Raw genomic sequence first — 14255 nt, 5'->3', positions numbered from 1 at the left:
AATTTGTGGACCTTAAGGACAGTTTTACCCAAGATATCAGGCTCTTTTATTAAAACGCTTTCTTATAATAAGCTAATGGTTACTTTGGTGTAAACCCAGATATAGGGTGACCAGACGTCCTCTTTTCCCCGGACAGGACCTCTTTTTTAGACTTAAAAAAATGTCCGTGCGGAGTTTCACAAACGTCCGGGATTTTGTTTTTCTAGAGCTTACATAGAACTTCGAGAAATTTCGCTCACAAACTAGTCCCGCCCTTCCCTACTCCGATTGGTTCGCTTGAGTGGAAAAGAGGGCGTGGTGAAGTAGCCTAAAATCTTCGGATTGGACGGTCTGACTGTAGAGCTACCGTTATTGGTCGATAACCTTCTCTGTAAACATTTAATTGGTCAGTCTGCACGTCAGTAGTCGTCCACCCCCCCTCCCCCGGAGACGTGTCCTCTTTTTCACCATCTCTGATCTGGTCACCCTAACAGATATATCAAACTGGATTTTGTACACAGCAGGCATTGTTAATTTTTTTCTGTTATTTATTTATATATTTATTTTAAAAAATATTAAAGTACAGTGCAAAAATCACAAAATATTGTAATAAAGTGAAAGGGTGAACATATATTACATATTATAATACTGACATTACATTTAATATTTCAGGTTTCTGTGCATACAAAATTCATATTTTCTGTTTATCCCAATGCTGAAAATGAAGAATAGGTGATGTGTGTTTTGACTGGAAACGCAATAAAAGAGGTGTTGCCTCTAATCGTGCACAGTACTGAAGATACAGAGTATGGAACTAAGACAGTTATTAGCAGTAGATCTGAGTTGGAGCATGCCTTCTTAACTTGTTGCGTTCTCCTAAATGATACCTACTTAATTAGGTATATAACACATGCACACCTACTCGAGTGCTTCCCTGCATTCCCATGCATCTCTCTCTATCCCCCCTACACACACACACGCAAACTGACTGTCTGCTATCCATCTGCAAATCACTACTGTTGACTCACAGGAATCTAGACACACTCTTAGACAGGAGAGTCTCCACCAGACAGCCACTTGCGTGCTCTCTCTCTTTCTCTTTCTCTCTCTCTCTCTCTCTCTCTCTCTCTCTCTCTCTCTCTCTCTCTCACACAGACTGCTGGCAGGTGTTAAAAATACAACCATAACTGAGCCAGAGGAAGCAACTATGGAGGATACATGTCTTTCTCCTCAACTTGTTCAGAGAAAAATAGAGGGCGAGAAAGGGGACCATGAGCTGAGTGAAGAGAGCTGGAAAAGGGATCTGCATTTTAAGTAGCTAGAACAGACAGCGATTGTTTTTTTCCCCCCCTTTTCTCTTCATGTGTTTTACGGCCGTCTTTGTGCGAGGCTGAGTGGAGGTTCAGACCCAGGACTTTGGACCCATCGTCTGGAGCAGTGTCCAGCGTCTGTGTGGAGTGTGTATGGAGGACTGCCGTAGTGTGTGGCAGAGCCGGGGAAGAGGAACGCAAGGCAGTCATGGATAACACTGCTCCACAGTCGCACACTTGCATGGCTCGGATTAGCACACTACTGCTGGCCACTGTCCAGCCCAGGAGCTACTCACACTTATGAGGTACAGATGCCCTTCTGGCTCTCAAAGTCCGCGGGCTACCGATGTCTGTCTTTTGTAGGCTGTGGAAATGTGATGGCTTGCTATTACATTGTTTCTGACATTTCTGTTTTTATCTTAGAACGCGTACAGTCGTGCTACAATAACCAGGTCACCCATGGTTATTTGATAAAAAGTGAAAATGAGTACATATCTATTACTATCTATTACTACTCTATCTGTCTATTAAAAATTATATATTTGTTCACTCTAACTTAATTACAGTTAGTGTAACTTTGACCAGAGTTGTCCAAACGTTTGCCTTTTTTATATATATACTACAACATAAATATTATACTCCAGTACACTCTAAAACTAAAGGTGCTACAAAGGGTTTTTGAGCAGTGCCATAGAAGAAGCACTTTTGGTTCCATAAAAAGGTTCTTCACCCATTTAAATGAATTACCAAAATGGTTCTTTATGGAACCAGAAGTGGTTCTTCTATAGCATCCCTCAACGAACCTTTCCCAGTAAACATTTAGCCGTTGATTCAACGTTGAAATAACGTAATGACTGCTGTCTAATTAACGTTCTCTTAAGGTTGAAAATGAAAGTTGAAACACAGACATTGAAAAGACGACTATTAGACGTATTTTGGACGTCAATTGACGTTATTAATTGGTCCCGAAATAAATTATTTTTATAAAACGCATTTTGGACGTCCACTGACGTCATCGATCGGTCACCACTTGATAACTAACTTATTAAGATGGATGTTGGACGTCCAGGGACGTTCCTTGTTTACTGGGTTTGTAGCACCTTTATTTCTAACAGTTTACATGATTGCGTATACCATGTCATTTTGGGAAACATTAATATATATATGGAAGATTAATTTCATTTTATTACGTATCGTTGCTGTCCAACTAAAAACATGTATCTCCATTTCTGTCTGTTTTTAGTTTACTGCATCATGTGAACAACAGCTGTCCCTCACATTGTGTAAAATATTCTTGATAAACGGACCAATAGAAATGCTCCAAAATTACTTGGAATATTTTTTGTTTACATTCACTTCAATTGAATAGCAAGTTCCTTGAATAACAAGTATAAACAGAGCCCTTCATCAGCATATTCAAACAGCTGCTGAATACAGAGCTTGCAAGCTTGTTATTTTTGAATAGATCATAATGCTGTGGAGTGTTATGGAGGGCTATGTTAAGGTGGAGGAGCCAGTGTGCAGCTGCAGGTCTGAAAGGCAGGTGTGTGCATGTCTGGAACTCAGAGAAAGAGAGGGAACGAGAGGGAACTGTACACAGCTGCCTAGATACTGTTAAACTCACTGCTTAAAAGAGCTTATTAGCATTTCAGTTGTACAGTAAGAAAGTCTGTATATTGCAGGTCTTAGTTTCCAAAAATACCTTAAGTGTTTATCTTGCGATTATTATTATCATTATTGCATTTATTTTTTATTTTTATGAAATAAAACATTGAGTCAATAACGAAATTGTGGGCACCCCTCATCTGCTCATCTTAGATAAAGGCCATGGATTTTGCAGCTGTCAAAGCCACAAATAATGCAACTTAAAAGAATACACCAGAATATTTCAAGCAAACAAATATTTGTTTTAGATTTGTTTGAAGAAAGTTGGAGTGTTCCTTTAAGGTTTATATCTAAACACTTAGATTTGCTCTAAAGTGATTTTAATAATCTCCCTAAACTTAGCAGATGCGTAAGTAAAGATGAAGGCACAAATTCACTTGAGATGTCTTATACCAGCAGCCATTGTTCTGGTCCAGGTTTATTGTTAAATGACACGTATTAGTTTCAGTTTGGCTGTTTGTGGCTTCATTTAGCATGTCGTTACACTCCCAATGGAATGGCAGATTGAAGTGAAGCTTGTAGCACTAAGCATAGTCTGTCAGCCAGATGAGTGATGAGTAAGTGTGCTGTCATCAGAGAGACTTTAGTAGTTTGTTAGGAGTTTATGTATATATGTTTTACAACATAAAGGGCAGAAAATGAATGGATTTTCTTAATTAATGGTTTTGCTTCTTTACTTATGTATGACACATGTTTGTATTGTCATGGTGTATTATTATTTTTTCCCTAATTCTTGTACCAGTGTGTGGCTGATTTTGCCTTAAGTAGGAAACTATGATTCATTTCATAACCGAGTACTTGCCTGTGGCCTGTGGCCGGTTTTTTGTTGTTTCCCTTACAGTAAAACTCTGACTGAAATGTGATTGCATATCTCTTGTAATATCTGAATGTTGCTTAAAGAAGAACTGTTAGTTTGTTCAGTTGTGTGTTAATTCCTATAATTCATTCAATCATTTTCAGTAACCGCTTAACAAGTTCAGGCAAAAACATACTCTGGATGGGGTGTCAGTCCATTACAGGCAACACTCACATGTTTTTAAAGGAATTGTCCACAGAAAAAATATATAATAATAATTAAGTAAATTTATATAAAAAAAATTGAGTTTATTAAAATCATAGAGAGATAAAAAGCATTGGATGAAGAATTTATTAGGCTTGGCACTGTGCCTCAAAAAAAAAGAGTATTAAAGACTATATGCATTAATGGTTATGGGGCATTACATATTTAAGCTACAGCATTGCTAGCTATTTTGTCTTTCTGGCCCTCAGCCCAACATAAATATTACACTCTTAAAAGAAAAGGTGCTACAAAGGGTTTTTGAGCCATGCCATAGATGCCACTTTTAGTTCCATTAAGAACTATGTTTGTTTAAGAGATGTGTAAGTGTGACAAATGTTTTTAAAGTTAAAAAACTTTAAAATAACTTGATCCTAAGGTTTTTTACCCATTTGAACGAATTAGCAAAAATGTTTCTTTATGACACCAAAAGTGGTTCTACTAAGGCATTGCTTAAAGAACATTTTGTACCATCTTTATATTTAAGAGTGTAATCTAAGGTGGAATGTTTGGCTTCTTATGCTCACCCTAGGCTGGAAAGGCTGGCATTTTTAAGTTCCTAGGTGCAAGTTCCACAGAGGGTGTGTATGAAATGAGAAAGTATCCGATCACAGTGTCTTAAATCCCCTGTTCTTCCTTGTTCTTCTGCTGAGACCGGCTCATCATTGTCTGCACAACTGCATTGTCAGATTGCTGGCACCACAACAGATATTCCAATGGCAAAAGCAGACATATTGTGAATAAAGCTTGAGTAACTGTTGAATGGAGTGAGATCAGGTGCTTTCCTGTCTCCCAGGTGGAAAGTGCTGTGTAAAACAGATGAATTGTGTGATGAACTAGTCTTTCACAGCAACCTGTCATTAGAGGACTGGAGACAGATACAAACTCTCTGTAAAGAGGTAATCTAAGATAGGCACCAGTGTCATTGTGCCTTTATTTGTGGTAAGGGAAAAGTAAACTTTCGATGCTTGAGGGTGCAGGGTACATTGCTTTAGTACATACAGCAGAAATATAGATGTGGCAGAGACGGTGGGGGTGGCTAGACTTAAGGAATGTCTGTCATAAAGTGTTAGTTGCTGCATCTTATGCCCAGCAGTGCCAAATATGTGTGTATGTGTGACTCAGCATAGTCTCAGAGTCTTACAAGACACGTATACTCTTTGATATGTCTGTCTGACACGCAGTAACACCTTTTTAAAAAGAAAACTTATTACCATCACTAAAGCAGACAAGGAAAAGCAGCCATTTGGAAAGGTGTCTTTCCACATACAAAGAAAGCAAGCATGTCAAGCAATCAATTTTGGCATGAGGGAGTGAACACGTGAGACCTGCCTTTCCATAATTTCTTATAGGCATTTATGCTTCAGATTGCTTGGTTACATATGTCTAATTTGTAGTAGTTTGTTTTAAAATAATTAGTATTGCCACATAGGCTTGTTTATGTGCTCTCTGATGCAGTTTGACTTTTTGCTATAGGCACAGGTTTAAATAAAATTATCACAATACTTAATCTTTCACCTGTACACCCCTGGTCAAAATAAGCAAAAACAAATCCTCTGCAGGGATCATATTTAAGTGCACGCATTTATTTGAACACACTGTGGACAATATTATACATGGTGTAAATATGGGCCTAAAAAGGTACAGAAGTGTGTTTTGTTTAACAGAAATGTACATATTCATTTAGCATGGTTGTGTGTTTGAAATAATTACAGTAAAAGAAGAATAAATATAAAAAATGTCTGTGTATCACTATCATACATGATTTTCATACATGATTTTTAAATATGGCTAGAATTAAGAAAATGCAAATTTTTATAGATATATGGAGGTTAAATCTGTGTTCTCACACTGAAGAAAGAATTTATATTTTAAGTTCTGATATCAGTTTAAAAGGGTTCAAATAGGGTGGCAACATATTTATGGCAATATGAAATTACACAAAAATAACATAATTGTCTGTCAATTCTGGCTGTATCATATAATCATCATGATTTTGGATCAAAGAAAGGTTTAACAGACATCTACACACTTATTCTACCCAACGTTATTTCATCTTCAAATGAGCTAATTAACTTGTTAGCCTATTAGCAGTCGAGCTGCTTGTATCATATAATCATCGTGAATTGAGATTTACATGTTAGCATCAAATAGTCAGTGCACAGGATTCAGTAACGCATTCAATAACGTTTAGTCTACACACAGATTTTGGATCAAAGAAAGGTTTAACAGACATCTACACACTTATTCTACCCAACGTTATTTCATCTTCAAATGAACTAATTAACTTGTTAGCCTATTAGCAGTCGAGCTGCTTGTTAAACAATGCTGTACTGTTTGCTTTCATGCATTTTATTTAATATACACAATGTTTTGCCTGAAAACCATTTACATATTTGTGTGACTGGGCTTAAATATGACTGTGACAATGTGAGAAATCTGAGTGAGATACATTCCACCATCATGACAAAACTGTCATGAATTCAAAGAAATGAATGACGTATCTTTACACTTATGTAGCGCCTTTCTAGACACCCAAGGACGCTTTACAATCCAGAACGCTCAATCCACACACACACTGGTGAGAAGCGGCAGCCAAACGCGCACAGCGTACTCTCAACCAGGAACGACCGTCCACCTGGAGGACTGCATCAGGCACTAGGGTTTAACCCAGGATAGAGCACCAATCCATATCTGGGCTCACACATACAGACATTCATTCACACACCAGGACAGTTATTAGAGAAGCCAATTCACCTACCCTCCATGTTTTTGGACTGTGGGAGGAAACCGGAGCCCCCGGAGGAAACCCACGCAGACACGGGGAGAACATGGAAACTCCACCCAGATGGGACTTGAACCCAAGATCCCAGCGCTGGGAGGCGAACGTGCTAACCACTAAGCCACCGTGCCGCCGTGCCGAATGACATTGCTTTTTCATTTGTAGAAGGTTATGTTTGCTGTTTGTGACATAGTCAATGCTAGCTTTCATTTCCTGTTTAGCCTAGTACCTTCCAGTACTAAACGAAAGCTTCTGCCGCCGCTTGTATCTTTCTATATTCTTTGTACATTTTTTAGATGACAGAATGTTATACCGTATCAGAAACCACATAAGCAAGCTTTTTTTAGAGCGAAGTAATTGTGTGATGACTATGTTGTCGTGTTATATGCTAATATTTTGATTTAAGCTTCTACTGTTTGTTAGCTACATTAGCCATGTAGTCCCAGTACAAAATTAAAGAAGCACACTTGTCTCTGCCAATGGGCTAGAAGGCGAAATTTGAGTAAATTAGATGTTTGTTTTAACTACTCTGTTAATGTAGAATGTCTCTGCTTCTGTCAGATTTACAGTTTAATTTATCGCTCCCAACTTCCCCTAACTTCTTCCCTCATTCACTCAGTATGGAGCACCTGCCCCATCACCTGTCAGTGGGAGGAAACAACCCAGGATCTGCACCTACATGTATTTGGGCTTTGAATATGCTATCCGACGCTATACGCTATGCAGCATTCACCCCCACGCTACCCACACCCTTCTTCTCCACCAGCGTTCCATCACTATTCTTGGGGCATCGGGGCCACTGAAGGGTCCTCAGGGGCCCTGAGCCTACTGCTAATGCCATCTCACTCAACTCTGCTTTTGTGGCTTATTGTTAATAGCTTCCACTGTGGAGCTCACCTGCAGAATGAGTAGATGCTGAAGGAAGTGGTGTAGGGGCCTGGAGTAGGGGGCTGAGGGGCTTTGACCAAAGCCTCACCTAGGGCGAGTTGCCCTGTCTCCGACAACGAGGATGGGGCCAGGCTAACAGGGCGTGTTTTTGTTGCTTGAGCTCAGACACACAAGACTCTGTGTTTGTCTCCCACCACTGCTTTTACTGAGCAATTTAAATGGAATGACAAGAGCCTAGTTATTTGGGGAATGCAGAATGTGTCTGCATGTGTCAGAAGGCTTTGTGTTGGCTGCTCTGTTTTTTTTTTCTTTTTGCGGTGTGTGTGTTGGGGGAGGGGGGGTTGTTCATGAAAATGAACTTACTTTCTTTTTCTAAGGTAAAAAACCAATGCCCATGTTGTAAAAACTTGATTTAGTCTAAAGTGGTGAAAATCTACAGTGAAACATTGAAGAGTCACACAGCTTCAGGGACCTGGAGGTTGTGGGTTCAATTCCCGCTCTGGGTGACTGTCTGTGAGGAGTTGGTGTGTTCTCCCTGTGTCCGCGTGTTTCCTCCGGGTGCTCCGGTTTCCTCCCGCAGTCCAAAAACACACGTTGGTAGGTGGATTGGCGACTCAAAAGTGTCCGTAGGTGTGAATGTGTGTGTGTGTGTGTTGCCCTGTGAAGGACTGGCGCCCCCTCTAGGGTGTATTCCTGCCTTGTGCCCAATGATTCCAGGTAGGCCCTGGACCCACCGCGACCCTGAACTGGATAAGCGCTTACAGATAATGAATGAATGAAGATCAAAGGTCTATTAAGTTATTACTATTGGTCTGTTAATAACAATAAAAAAATATAGCTGGTGCTAAAATGCAGTAAAACATGACTAAAAAATGCAGTACATGAATTGTTTATTACTCAGTTAATTACCCACATTTTGGCCTTTGAAATTGATGTTTTTTACTAGCGTTTCAGAATGTCAGCCTAATTAAAATAATGTAAACAGGTAATTTTAAAGATCACCATTGCACTCTTAAACACTTGGAATGCATTTGCTCATACAGAATTATAAAAAAATGAACAGTTACTACAATACATAAACAAAGTTTCATCCCAGAGCTTTTCGTTTAGTAATTTTTTATTAGGAAAACAACAAGAAGACCAGCTCTGCAGAACCAGAAATCCATAGGGAGTAGTTGGATGTGATCCAGCATCACCCTCATTGTGCTTTCATTGGATTAGACTAAAACGGACTCCTCCCAGTACAACCTAACCCTTACCCTAACCCTAACCCTAACCTCCCAGGAAGAAAGAGTTGGATGTGGGCATAGCTGGGTGTGATCCGACTCCACCCAGTGGATTTCTGTCTCAGCAGTGAGGACTACTGGAAAATGAATGGAAATTATTTAGGTATTGTAAAGTTTTGAGAGTAAATAATAAGTTAGGGGCTGGCAACCATTATGCTCCATTGCTGAAAATAATGTTGTTAATGTAAACAGACATGCACACATACCAACATAAAAAGCAGGTCAAGGCCTCAAATTCTCTGCAAATCTCTGTAAATCTCTGTAAATTTTTCTCCCACTACTAAAGATTTTGGGAATATAGAGAAATTACTTGTAAAGTGCCACAATTGAACACCTTAAAGCCCTCAGGTGGCACTTCATTACAGCAGGTAAACTTCTATAATTACTATAGGGCCTTCGGAAAATACTTTGACAAAGAATTGCAGTTATACATCCATTAATTAAAATTCTTAATTTTTTTAAACGTTAAAAACTCACTCATTGCTCACCATAATGTTTATAAATTTCATAAACTTCAAATAATGATTAGCATTTGACTGAACGTGTGTTGTTTTTTTAACTGTTCAAGAGTGAGTGTGTGCATTTGTGTTGGAAAAGTGATCCTGATTAAGCTGAGCCCTGCAGGTATGTGTGAAAGGCTCACACCTGTCTATTTGTGCAGTCCGCAGGCTGTTTTAAATGCTCATTTAAAGTCTCATCACACTTAATATGATACTGCAGAAGCCTCTCTTAGGCACTTACCTTAGGATTGACTCTGCAATTTCATTTAAGATATATTTGTAATTTACCGCGACCCTGAAATGGAGAAGCGGAAAAGAAAATGTATGTATGTATGTATATTTGTAATTTGGGTGTTGTTGGTGCATTTTGTTGATGTGTGCTATTTTAAAAATGATACTTATTGTTTTATTGTTAAATTAGGGATGCAGACTTTTTTATTGACAATGATTAGTCTATATGATGAATTCCAGTTTAGCTTACCAGCTTTAATAGAGTGCCATCTAAAGGGATTGAGGGCATTCCATTTTGGCTTTTCATCCTGTATGTGATCTTTACTAGAGATCTTTTGATAGAATTATTCCCTATGCAGTGTCATATAGCCAAAATTCATATAAAATTCACTTGGAAGAAGATTATTAAAATGCTAAATTATTTCCTGGTGCATTTTTGACAGTGTGAACATTTACTTGATCAGTTTCAGAATGAGTATATATTTATAAGATGGAAAAAAGGAATGCTTTATTTCATATTGCTTATTTTATTTAGGTTTAGTAACAATCATTTTTTTCTGTTTTTATGTGGGATGTGTCCATGGGATATTTTGACATGTTATTTTCTTTACCATATTCACAGATAATTTGCTCTTTTCCCCCACTGTTTTGACTAAATACTAACTGCCTGTGGGATGGTCAATCTCAAGTTGCTTTCAGCAAACTGATCAGATTTCAAAACAAATAGCCCTGTGTGGCTTGTCCTTACCTGTCCAGATAATAAACGGTGAGTTGGGGTAAAGGAGTGGGGGTTGGGGGTGGCAGCTAGAAAGCAGCTACAAAATAGGAAGCAGAGTGTGAAATAATACAGCAGGCATATCACAGATTGTCCAATGTAGGTCATCGTCTCACTGAGGCAAAACTTCATGCTGGAATCAAAGATGTGATTGTGCTGCATGAATCTACTGAGATTCACTGTGAGGACTTGATGTCTGCTACTGCCAGTGTGAATGCCAATAGTGCCATTACTGGATATGTGGTGTGCTTTGAAGAAGAAACGCTGAAATCAGACAGCTTCTCCTTATTAATGTCTGTTATGTTGATGTGGCTGGATTTTCAGTAGATCCTTTTTTGAAACCGCTTTCAAATTGTAAATCTCTTTAACACAGTCAGACACAGTTTGTTTAAAAAAATGATCTAAAATGTGGCAGTGTATGTGTTTGTGATGTGGCAGAGTACTCCTCTGCAGGTGTCCAGATCACACACCTGATCTGCACTGCCAATGCAAAACCATAGAGAAACAAAGTGAAATAATTACCCCACCTGCATTCAAAGGTGGAAGAATTGAAAGAAAAATATATGATTATGGAATGGAATGCTTTTTTTTCATGTAATCTCTGGTGTACCTAGGATCTTGTCGGACACGGTGCAAAATAGATTAATGGAGCACGGCACACAAAAATCACTCATAGTGAATAAAATGATTAGCTTGTTCACAGTATATTGCTGATATCAAAAATGTAACTATTTAATCAAGTTGCAGGTTGAGCTGATTCCATTAAATTGAAACATTTAAAAAAATCTAAAAAAAAAAAAAAAAAATAAAAAATAAAATCTACTCTCCCATGGGCCTACCTGGGAGAGGTAGTAATCCGGGTCTGGTGCATTGTGGATCGGGTGGTGGTCGGGGTCGGGGGCCCTGGCGTTCCGATCCTCGGTTACTGAAACTGGCTTTTGGAACATGGAACGTAACCTCTCTGGTGGGAAAAGAGCCTGAGCTGGTGCGCGAGGTTGAGAGGTACCGACTAGATATAGTTGGGCTCACCTCGACACACAGTATGGGCTCTGGAACCAATCTCCTCGAGAGGGGCTGGATGCTCTTTCACTCTGGAGTTGCCCAGGGTGAGAGGCGTAAGGCAGGTGTGGGCTTACTCATAGCCCCCCGGCTTAGCGCCTGTACGTTGGGGTTTACCCCAGTGGACGAGAGGGTAATTTCCCTGCGCCTTCGGGTTGGGGAAAGGGCTCTGACTGTTGTTTGTGCTTATGCACCGAACAGCAGTTCAGAGTACCATGCCTTCTTGGGGACCCTAGAGGGAGTGCTGGAGAACACTCATTCTGGGGACTCCATTGTTCTGCTGGGGGACTTCAATGCTCACGTGGGTAATGACAGTGAGACCTGGAGGGGCGTGATTGGGAGGAACGGCCCCGCTGATCTGAACCCGAGTGGTGTTCAGTTATTGGATTTCTGTGCTCGTCACAGTTTGTCCATTACGAACACCATGTTCGAACATAAGGGTGTCCACAAGTACACCTGGCATCAGGACACCCTAGGCCACATTTCGATGATCAATTTTATAGTCGTATCATCTGACCTGCGGCCATATGTTCTGGACACTCGGGTGAAGAGAGGCGCTGAGCTGTCAACTGATCACTACCTTGTGGTGTGTTGGATCAGATGGCGGGGGAGGATGCCGGACAGACCTGGCAGGCCCAAACGTGTGTTGAGGGTTTGCTGGGAACGTTTGGCAGAGGAACCTGTCAGAAAGATCTTCAACTCCCACATCCGGCAGAGCTTCGACTGCATCCCGGGGGAGGCTGGTAACATTGAGTCCGAGTGGGCCATGTTCCGGACCTCCATTGTTGAGGCGGCTGAACGGAGCTGTGGCTGCAAGGTTGTCGCTGCCTGTCGGGGTGGCAATCCCCGCACTCGGTGGTGGACACCCCGGGTGAGGGGGGCTGTCAAGCTGAAGAAAGAGTCCTATCGAGCCTGGTTGGCTCAGGGGACTCCGGAGGCAGCCGACAGATACCGAGGAGCCAAGCGGCTCGCAGCCTCGGCGGTCGCTGAGGCAAAAACTCGGGTGTGGGAGGAGTTCGGTGAGAACATGAAAAACGACTTTCGGTCGGCTCCGAGAAGTTTCTGGCAAACCGTCAGGCGACTCAGGAGGGGAAAGCAGTTTTCCACCAACACTGTATATGGTGGGGGTGGGGAACTGTTGACCTCGACTGGGGACGTCACCAGACGGTGGAAGGAATACTTCGAGGATCTTCTCAATCCCACCGGCACGTCTTCCGTCTTCTGGAGAAGAGAGTCCGACCGATAGTTGAACCTCGGATCCAGGAGGAACAATGCGGATTCGCCCCGGTCGTGGAACACAGGACCAGCTCTTTACCCTCGCTAGGATCCTGGAGGGTGCATGGGAGTTTGCTCAACCAGTCTACATGTGTTTTGTGGATCTGGAGAAGGCATTCGACCGTGTCCCTCGGGGTATTCTGTGGGGGGTGCTCAGGGAGTATGGGGTACTGGGCTCTTTGTTACGAGCTATCCAGTCCCTGTACAAACAGAGCAGGAGTCTGGTTCGTATGGCTGGCAGTAAGTCCGACTGGTTTCCAGTCGGAGTTGGACTCCGTCAGGGCTGCCCGTTGTCACCGGTTCTGTTCACAATTTTTATGGACAGAATTTCTCGGCGTAGCCAAGTGGCGGAGGGTGTCCGGTTTGGTGGTCTCAGGATCCCATGTCTGCTTTTTGCAGATGATGTGGTCTTGTTGGCTTCATCGAGCCGGGACCTCCAGCTCTTGCTGGACCAGTTTGCAGCCGAGTGTGAAGCGGTAGGGATGAGGATCAGTACCTCCAAGTCCGAGTCCATGGTACTCAGTCGGAAAAGGGTGGAGTGCTCTCTCCAGGTTGGAAGTGAGATCCTGCCTCAAGTGGAGGAGTTTAAATACCTCGGGGTCTTGTTCACGAGTGAGGGAAAGATGGAGCGTGAGATAGACAGGCGGATCGGTGCAGCGTCAGCAGTAATGCGGGCTCTGTACCGGTCCGTTGTGGTGAAGAAAGAGCTGAGCAGAAAAGCAAAGCTCTCGATTTACCGGTCAATCTACGTCCCAACCCTCACCTATGGTCACGAGCTTTGGGTAGTGACCGAAAGAACGAGATCGCGGGTACAAGCGGCTGAAATGAGTTTTCTCCGCAGGATGTCTGGACTCTCCCTTAGAGACAGGGTTAGGAGCTCGGACATCCGGGAGAGACTCGGAGTGGAGCCGCTGCTCCTCCACGTCGAGAGGAGCCAGTTGAGATGGTTCGGGCATCTGGTTCGGATGCCTCCTGGACGCCTTCCTGGAGAGGTGTTCCGGGCATGTCCAACGGGGAGGAGGCCCCGGGGCAGACCAAGAACACGCTGGAGAGACTATATGTCTCGACTGGCCTGGGAACGCCTCGGTATACCCCCGGAGGAGCTGGCGTCGGTGGCTGGGGAGAGGGAGGTCTGGGTTTCTTTGCTCCAACTGCTTCCCCCGCGACCCGGACCCGGATAAGCGGTGGATAATGGATGGATGGATGGAAAAAAATCTAATTTTTACTACTCTACTTTCAACTTGAGGAAATCATTAGCTGGCTAGCTAGCAGATCTTGGCTGAATGTGTTGTTTTGGTTCTATGCTTTTAATTTTGTTTACACTAAAAATTATAGATGGACAATCACCAATCTCAAGGTATTGCTTATCAAGCACAGTTGGATATGTTAAAAGAATAACTAACGTTTACAGCACTGTCCTGAAATCAATGAAAAGGGAGTTGGGGTGT

The 14255-nt window shown here is 41.9% G+C and overlaps 1 protein-coding gene across 1 annotated transcript in view; it reads left to right on the top strand.

Annotated features, from left to right (window-relative positions):
* Window positions 1–1239: 1239 nt before the first annotated feature.
* The window catches only part of arhgef19 (Rho guanine nucleotide exchange factor (GEF) 19), a 28153-nt gene continuing 15137 nt past the window's right edge, over window positions 1240–14255 (top strand). The window contains exon 1 of the mRNA XM_066671457.1: window positions 1240–1594. The gene's annotated coding sequence lies outside the window, so the exon portion shown is untranslated. The remainder of the gene's footprint in view (window positions 1595–14255) is intronic.

Source organism: Hoplias malabaricus, chromosome 5 (genome assembly GCF_029633855.1).
Source record: "Hoplias malabaricus isolate fHopMal1 chromosome 5, fHopMal1.hap1, whole genome shotgun sequence".
In the NCBI taxonomy this organism is placed as follows: Eukaryota; Metazoa; Chordata; class Actinopteri; order Characiformes; family Erythrinidae; genus Hoplias; species Hoplias malabaricus.
Note: the sequence above shows the minus strand (reverse complement) of the source record. Positions and strands in the feature narration are given on the sequence as shown.